We start from the raw sequence: 9,711 nt of genomic DNA on the forward strand, positions 1-9,711 counted from the left end.
ATTCTCGTTCTTCAGGCGTCTTGGGTTGGGCTTTTTCTATTTCATAATCCACGTGTGCAACATGAATACTCTTACGAGGTTTCTGTTCTACAAAATACTGATGGTGACAGAAAAAGAAAGAGGTTAAAAATAGAGACATAGAGAAAAGATTTCCTTTTGTCAAATATAATAAATCTTGATGGAACAAATCTGTAAAATATGTCTGTAAAACTCTGCAAATGTTACTTATTAAACCCAAATGGTCAGTTTGATTCCTGCTACTTGTGAAGATGTGTTCTGAATATCGTCCCAACCAACATCAGAGTTTAGTTATGTTTCATTGTTGGACAAAAAGGATATTAATGTCTAACAAAGTGTTGTCATGTCAGTCCAAGAAGAGGGAAATAAAAACAACAGAGCAGTTATTAGAAGCAAATGAGAAAATATGAACTGCCATAAAATCCCTTGTGAACAATCTGCAGGCCTGCATCAGGACTGGTTCTTTACTGAGGAACTGGAACAAAAGAACACGTTCCCAAAGCTTTCCAAAGCACAAATCCCTCTTTAATCATCTGAATGACATCAAACGTCTCCCATTCCTCAGAATCCAACTAAAGGCTCCCAGCTCAGTCTGAACTGAGCTGCTGTTCATCAGGTCTGATTCTGGTTCTGGAGGATTTGAAGCTCTAACAGCAAACTTTACAGCCTGTAGAAAAATGCCAACGTGCCTGTATGAATGGAGAGCAGGTCACAGTTTAATCACAGACACCTGCTTCTGCAGGAACAGCTCAGACTCTGATTGGCTGTTAGGAGCTGCACATTGTTAAGGGCAGGGAAAGGAATGAACGCGTCCATCTGCAGGTTGGGTTCACCATCAGCTGGAGCCAAGCACGGCCCATCGTCTCTCATTAAACACAAAGTGACTCGCTACTGGAAACATACAAGTCAGTTCAACCAACCACAGACTAACAGGCAGACTTTATTAGGCTAACCAAAATTCTGTAATTCTCTTATATGTGAAATGGACAAGAGCCATGTGTTTGCTGAAGGGAACACTCCCTAGAATAAAATCAAACTCTGTTCCAGATGTTTTTAAAACGCTGTAAGTGAGAGTGATGTCGGAGAGTTCTGAGCACTAAAACCTATTTTATTGGTAGGTGTCCTAACGTCCCCTCTGGGGTCCTCTGGTCCAGCACTGCTGGTTAAACTTCAACAACAAGCAGACATGTTTGGAGATCAGCTGCTGGTGTCTCTGGCTGCTGCTTTGTGGGTTTGAGCTTCTGCTTTGCCATCAGAGGAGGGAGCTGCAATGATGCAACTTTGTTTCCTCAAGTAGAACCTGAAGAGAGCCTGTCCATAAGAATGACTGTGATTCCTAAATACCTCCCAGATATGATGCTTGTTGTTCCATTTCACTAGAATCATCAGCAAACAACGGCTTTAAAATATCCTGCAGAGATAAAAACCTAAACTAACAGGACAGTGAGCTGTATGGATCAAAGCAATGAAGGAATCTAAGGGGAACAGATCCAGACAATGATTAGTTCCACCACAGACTCCTTCACAGTTAGTTTTACTGCAGCTCTCCATCATTTTTATCTTCTTCAGGCTTTAGGCATCACCCTCCACACAGAACTCAAACATTAAAGCCTAAATGTCTTTTTTAATCAATCTGTATTCAGCTGTTCTCAGATCGGCTGCAGACATTTATCCTCTTTTACTTTTTTCCAGACTCCAGTGTTGAAAATGTTATAAAGTCCATTCCTGTATCTGAATGCTCTGTGTAAAGCTGCCTTCTGCATGTTCCCCACTGACAACTTAACATTTTTTTCTGATTATTTTCCACCAAATCTCTATGACCGCAGCGCAGGTTAGACCCTAAAACGTTGTCCTCCAGGTAAGGGGTGTTTACTGTTTACTACGGGACAAATTGCGACAAACCCACTGAACTGACTGACAGGTTGAACGTCTTTCTGATTATCAGTAAAATCACTGATTTCCTCTGATGCTGACCTGTTTGGCTCTTTATCTGCCAGCTGAACCAATAGGAAGGTGAGCTCTGTCTTTCAGATGGTTGAGAACAAAGTCAGAGCAGGTGGAGCGTCTTTGTCTCCACAGTTTGTAGGAATCAGCTTGATGGGGTCAGAATGTGAACCGATCAGTGAAATTCCCCCTGAGGGGAGGAGAGGCAGCAGCTCTTCTACAGTAACAAGACAAATCATTTCTGATGCTGTTGTTGTTAGAGAAGTGAATTTATGAGCTTTCCTCCTTCTGCAGGTATTTTACTTGGAGGACTTTCTGAAAATGTGCCACTGGCTGCTGGAGTCGATGTTGAGTTCTGTGTGCAACAGAGTTCAGACACACTAGAGAGTTAACTTAGTGCATGATTTAATGTGAGCACCTGACTGGCTTTGAACAGGAAAAACAAAGAAAGAAGATGGATTGAAGACTGCGTGAAAATGTGGAAGCAGAAGCAGGATAAACGAGGGTCTTTATATATCTAACCCAGGTCTCTTTAGCCGACCTAATTGCTGTTTGTTAAAGCAGAGATTAAATGGAATGATCTCTGGGTCTTTTCCAAAGGAAAACTGATCTGCAGCCTGTTTAGAAGCACCTGCTCTCTTAGATGTTCTGTGACTAAAACTTAATACAGCATAATAAACACAGGCTGCTCTCCATACTGTCTCTCCACTGCAGGAGCTCAGGCCCTGATTAAACTTCATGGAAACTGCTGGATGACACACAGAAACCTACTGCAGCCTGCATCAGTTCAGTGTGTCCACCAGTCCATTATAGCTCAAACCAAACACACACAGAAGGAGTGTGTGAGCAGTAAGAGTGATGAGAAGGTGCTCAGACTCCTACTACTGTTCCTGTTCCTGGTTTGGAGAGAGTCAGATCGGGTCTCTGTTGTCATTTTTCAGTCTCATTCTTCTCTCCGAGGAGTTCACTTGTTTTCCAGACTCTGTGTTAAATCCAGATCAGTGGGGCTCATGTGGTTAAAGCAGGGAAATATGAAGGTGACTCTGGTCATTGTAAGAAGGAGCTGCTAGATATGTGTGACCACATCCCAAAGTTGTAAAATACTCCCTGAAACCAGCCTGTCTTTTCCCACAATCCTCTGTGATTTGTGACAAACAGGAAAATGGTAAAACCTTTTAAACTTGGTTAAGTGGGGCTGAAAGATTCTTTAAATCTGACCGGTAACGTTCTTCATTATGGCTCATATGTTGTACGCAGAGTTCAGCTGCTCAGCGCCTTTTAATCTAACAATAGCAGAAAGATCATTTAGTGATTCTAGATGAATGTCTGAGTTATTATTAAAAAGATGCATCAGACAGTGAGATGAAATAAAACCTGTATTTGTGGCTGAAAGGACAAAGACATGTCTTCTACCTTCTTATATTGATCTGCAGCAACAACAGTAGCTGCATTTCCATCAGTCACATAATTCCACAATTTGACATTTTGAAAATAATTTGCTTAATAGAAACACAGCAGTCTTGGAAAAAAAACCAACTTGTTTTTTGGTAAACCGTTTAAGAATGCACACATTTTTAATGGAAACACTGTTGGTGTCTAAACATCCTTTAATGATCCAACTTCTTGTATCTCTCATTATAAGATAGATAAGATAAGATAAGATAAATCTTTATTGTCAATGTCACAAGAACAACGAAATTCAAAGGGTGCCATCAGTCGGTGCACATGCCCAAAAACAAAAAATAACTGTCTCACAATTCACACACAACGCAAGAATCAACAAACAACTGGCAAAAAAAAAAAAGAACAGCCACATTCTCACATACATCATTTATGATGATTAATGGTTGTTTTTGATTGCATTTAGTTTTGTTATTGCTATCGGGTAGAAACTGTCTCTGAGACGGTTGGTTCTTGTTCTGGTTGCTCTGTATCTTCTGCCTGAAGGCAGCAGTGTGAACAGAGAATGTCCAGGGTGAGAAGTGTCCTTTGTGATGTGTTGTGCTTTTCTTAGACAGCGGTCGCTGTGCAGGTCCTCCAGTGAGAGGAGAGGGCAGCCAATGATTTTTTGGGCTGTATTCACAACCCTTTGGAGAGCTTTCCTTTGAGCCGTAGTGCTGCTGTTATACCAGACGCAGATACAGTAGGTCAGTATGCTCTCTATGGAGCACTTGTAGAAGGACACCAGCAGCTTCTCCTTGATGTTGTTCCTCCTGAGAACCCTCAGGAAGTACAGTCTTTGCTGGGCCTTTTTTTATCAGCTCCAAGGTGTTCATGTTCCATGTGAGGCCCTGAGGCTCAATGTGGACCCCCAGGAAACGGAAATCAGCTACCCTCTCCACACATTTTCCCACAATGGTTAGTGGTGTAATGTCCGTTTTATTCCTCCTGTTATCTATTATGAGTTCTTTTGTCTTTGAGTTGTTGAGGAGCAGATTGTTCTCCCTGCACCACTGCAACAGCCGCTCCACCTCTCCCCTGTAGGCGGACTCGTCGCCTCCTGAGATGAGCCCCACCACTGTGGTGTCATCAGCAAACTTGATGATGTTGTTGCTGTGGTGGGCAGAGGTGCAGTCGTATGTGTACAGACAATAGAGCAGGGGGCTCAGCACACAGCCCTGTGGAGAGCCAGTACTAAGGCTGAGGGCAGTGGATGTATGTTTTCCCACCCTAACTCTCTGCTGTCGGTTGGTCAGGAAGCTCAGAATCCACATGCAGGTGGAGTGAGGGAGGCCCAGGTCCCCCAATTTGTCCACCAGTCTGTGAGGGAGGATGGTATTAAAAGCAGAGCTGTAGTCTACAAAGAGCATCCGCACATAGCTCCCCTGCTGCTCCAGATGTGACAGAGCAGCATGGAGGGCCGTGATCACAGCGTCCTCTGTGGATCTGTTGGCTCTGTAGGCGAACTGGTGGTGGTCAAAGCCAGGAGGGAGAAGTGCTGTGATGTGACCCCAGACCAGTTTTTCAAAACACTTCGTCACCACAGGGGTTAGTTCCACTGGCCGGTAGTCGTTGAGGCAGGAGATGTGAGGTTTCTTGGGTATGGGGACTATGGTGGAAGATTTCAGGTAGGATGGGACTGTAGACAGGGCTAGGGACTGGTTGAAGATCCTGGTGAAGACTCCAGCCAGCTGATCGACGCAGTCTTTCAGGACACGTCCAGGGACGCCATCAGGTCCAGCAGCCTTCCTTGGGTTGACAGCCCGCAGTGTGCGCCTCACCTCGTGCTCCTCTACAACAAGGGGTGTGGTGTTGTGGGTCGCTTGGTGTAGTGTGGCTGCCTGTGTTGGCTTCACCTCAAAGTGGGCAAAGAAGAGGTTCAGCTCCTCTGCCAGCGTGGCGTCGCCTTCCGCAGCTGCGAGGTTGGTCCTGTAGTTGGTGAGATGCTGGATTCCCTGCCACACCTGCCTGCTGTTGTTGCTGTCAAGGTAGCAAGGTAGTATGTTGATTTATCCCAAATGAAAACGACTGCATGCAACTTAAAACTGAGACATAATGAGAACCAATCAGCTCTGATCTAAATGAGTCTCAGTAAACAAACCCTGATACCTCTTGAGAAGATTTCCATATCACTGCTTGGACTTGTTATGCACACAAACCTGTAATTGTGGCTTTGGAATAATGTGGTTCGTTTGTATTTAAAGGGGTTGAGGCCTCGGTGCCACTGTTTTCTTTGGAGGGGACAGACTTTTGTCAAATATAGAAGCATTGTGAGATTTATGGCCATAAAACTTGTGGAGAAACCCAAAGTCAAACTCTACAGGATTTGAACATTTTGGTGTTTTTTCTGGTTCTAGTTCTGCTCAGAACTCGACTCCTTTTTCAGAATAAGTAGAGCTTAATGTGAACATGTGAGCACAAAACATCTTTGAGAAAATCACATCATCATAAACGGGAATATTTTTAGCTGCTCTGATTGGCCGGTTTTAATGCAGGTTGTCAATTTATGTAAAAACAGAAGAACAACAATAAAACCATGGGATCAACACTTTACATAAAACCTTGTAGGGAATACATGAAGGCTGCTATGAGGATGTATCTGATTCATCTTGACCTGCTGGTGAGAAGAACATGTGGATGAAAAGAGAAAACTGAGATGGAGACGGATGTTGCTTGGAAGATGGGAAATGGAAAAGGTGGGAAGAGAAGCTGATGGGAGGACAAAGAGGACAGCATGTCAGAGTCTGAGGTGAGTCAGAGCTGGTTCCCTTTTCTCCCATCGTTAGGAGCTTCGGCCTGAGACCTTTATGTTGGTGCAGCTCCAGTGCTGCTGCTGCCAGACCAATCAGTGAGGAAAGGAGAGGAATATTGCTGCTGGGAAATATTGACATCACTATGAAAGACATGAAGAGGGAAAAGAGACTTTCCTGCAAACAGACACATTCAGTTGAGAGCAGATTCACCTGATTTATTCTGGGCCCAGCAGAGTGCAGCTCTGTTGTTCTGATTACAGTCGTTGTTTTTCTGGTCTTAGCAAAATAATGTTTGACTTATTAGGTTTAAACTTTGATCCTTAATAATGTTCAAACAGCTTTTACCTGTTTCAGAAGAAAAGTGAGCTCTTATCACCATCTACATGTCGGCTGAGCTGTATTTCATTCTCTCCACAGCAGAACTCACATGTTTGACCCCCAGTTATCGTTTTCTTTAAGAGCCTCAGTTAACCCCACACTGTGCACTAACATGCAGCCACAGCAGGCTGCAGGTATGCAGTAATATCAGCCTCAGCAGGCGGCAAGAACAGAGATTCATGAATGAGAAACATTGATGGTCCTCTGCTGACCCATGTTGGTTTTACAGAAGGAGGAATTTCTGTCTGACCATTCGATCTAAAACCTCGTGTTCATTAGATTTGCTTGGAGCCGACTGACCTGCTGCACAGGAAGGGTGTTTTACAAGAAAACTAAATGTACTGGCAAATGGTAAACTGCATTCAACTGTATAATAGCCAATGTGCTCCAATGTAATTATTCAAACATTTACTGAAGCAGGTTGGATTTGTGAGGCATTTGTGTCCTTTAAGTCCTAAAAGCTGAAATTCCAAGGGAGAGATAAAAAAAGTTTCTATAATTAGAGAAAACTAAAAGTAACATGAAACACATTATGCTTGATCTCATTAAAAGCCTTGTAGAGCTCAGCATCTTGAGGCATTTCTTTCCTATCTTAAAGCAGTAATCTAAGGCAAGAAGGCAAAACCCGATCCTCAGATAATGGCTGTCAGTAACCCATTAGGCCCAAACAGGAATGTGTCCAGAGCTCCAACAAAGAAAAGCAGCTCTTAGGGAGTATTTCTCTGACCTCTCTGCTGTTTAAGAAGTTGGAAAGTGAGAAGATATTTCTGTACAACTGTTGAACAGACCAAGACATCCAGACTGAGTTTTTCAGACACCAACCCTTTAGCTGACTCCCAGAGCTCTAAGGACTGATCAGCCTGTCTGCAGCCTGTGTCCCTCAGCATTGACTAAAGAGGGCTTAGTTTCAGCCTTGAAGCAGGATCTTCAGAGGAATGAGAACCCTCAGCAGAGCGGTCAGAGCATCAAGCAGCTAGACTTTAGCCTGACAGCATTTCTCCTCCTCAGAAAGCTCCAGTTTCTGGAAGGCACAGCTTCACTTCCTCATCATATAACTGGTTGTAAACCAGTCCCTGTGGACCACCACTCATTATGGCCAAAAGCTGAAAAGCTCCCCATCCACTGCAGAACCACTCCCTACCATCAACACTTACTGAGGGCTGACATGGAGGTTCTGACCGTCGGCTTGGAGGATTCCCTTTGGTTCTGCTGCCTTTGCTTAATGAGTCCCCAAACATTTCTCTCTGACTCTTTTACACATTAGAAGGTTCTTTCTTCACTCATTTCATGTTGACCTCATGCTGGACTTCCTCATCAGCACCTCAAAGGTCCACAAGTTCTCTCACTGGAGGATAAACGTCTCTGGCACTGGTGTTGTGCTTTATGGTTTGTTTGTCTTCAGACCCGGCCACATGGTTTCTCTCACCAGACAGACTGATTGGTCAGTTTATGATGTTGGATGGAACCGACTTTTTTACAGATCCGTTCTCTGTTCACTGGCTGGGCCTCAGCAGAACCTGGTAGCAGCGTCTGCTGCCTGCTCAACACATAATATACTGGCATCCTCTGTGGACCAGTGGTTCTTTACTGGAAATGACATCAGCTCATAAAGGGACAGGCCTCATTACACAATCACTCTGCTGCTTGTTGGTTTTCTTAACAAGGAAGAAAGTCTCACAGCCCTCTTTCATTTGGTCATGGTCTGAATCTTTCTGTCAAGATTGATTTTGTTTTCATTATCAGGTGAATTCCCATCATGCCTCTCTTTGGGCTGGCGGCCCATTAAACCAGGACAAGTTGCTGATTAGAATCACACACCAGCAAACAGTCAAAATATATGCAGCTACCCTGAACTCTTTCCCATACCTACCATCTTCCATCAACCAAACTGATTGAAATGTTGAAGGGAACTTGTAGGTTCAGGGGTCAAACTTTGGATTTAAGGCCTTAGAGATTCGTCTGATTGTCATAAACCTCTTCAGGCCTGTTGACACATTGAGGGGAAACAGTTCCTGACATCAACATGTTCTGCAATAACAACATAAAGTCTTTATGGTTGTTAGAAGGTCTTTATCTGAAGCTAAAGGTCCCACTAGTGAAAAGTTTTATCTTCTATTGATCTTTTGGGTTTCCTCCTAACATCCATGAACACAACATGTTTAACACTGACGTTTGAACCAGCAAAGACTGGAGATGAATATTACTGTTTAATAGTTTCTGAAATGCATCTGAGAACATTGAACGCATCATGATGGCAAGTTACTCTATGGAGTCGTAAATAGAGAGACTGGGTCGGTTGAAAAGTCAGACAAAGTTACTCCAGGTGAACTAGTTACTTTAATTTGACTTGGACAAACAATATCAAGGTAAAGTTAAGAAGTCGAGGAATTTGTGTCCCTGATGGATCTTTGAACTTCAGGTGGAATAATATACATCTGTTAAACACCTTCAACTATTCAACTCATCATTTTCAAAGATGCTAATTGAAAGCTAAGATACCCGTCATCGCTGACTTTCCTCAGTTTCTCTTCAGTTCAGTTTCAGATGACTGTCAGCTGCAGACTTGAGGTGGTGCTGAGGCTGATCATCTGGAGAACACAGAGGTGGTGGAAACTCCAGACCTGATGCTCCATTTGTCAGGAACATCATCTCCATGTCCATTTACCACAAAATGAGGAAAACGGAGCGTCCCAGGCTGGTTTATGTGGTAAAGTAAAGGTAATGGACTGAGTCGCCACATGAAAGGCCGGGCAAAAGGCAGGATAGAGAAACAAGAGAGAAAGAGCAGCAGGAACCTCAGAAAGAAAAAGTCCAGAGTTCTCAGCAGGAGTCCTTCTGATGCTAACGCTGAACAATTAGACACATTATCCAGACAGAGCTCCTCAGACTGGGCCCTGGTTGGGACACGGTCCGTAAATAAAAATGATTGCAGCGTACATGGAGACGGGAGACGGAGGCATTTCAGTTTAATGGTTTCTAAAATGCATCAGGGGAACGCTGAAAGACCCACTATGGCAGCTCTCTCAGACTGGGCCGGGCTTTTGGCTGTTTGGCTCTGTTTCCATCTTCTGCTAAACAATGGCTTCTCATAGGTTTATGCAGATGAATATGAATTCATCACACAGAAAGAAAGAGCCTCATCAGACCTTTCTACACAGCACCATGAATCTCCTGGATC

The sequence above is a fragment of the Xiphophorus maculatus genome, chromosome 21 (genome assembly GCF_002775205.1).
Source record: "Xiphophorus maculatus strain JP 163 A chromosome 21, X_maculatus-5.0-male, whole genome shotgun sequence".
Lineage (NCBI taxonomy): Eukaryota > Metazoa > Chordata > Actinopteri > Cyprinodontiformes > Poeciliidae > Xiphophorus > Xiphophorus maculatus.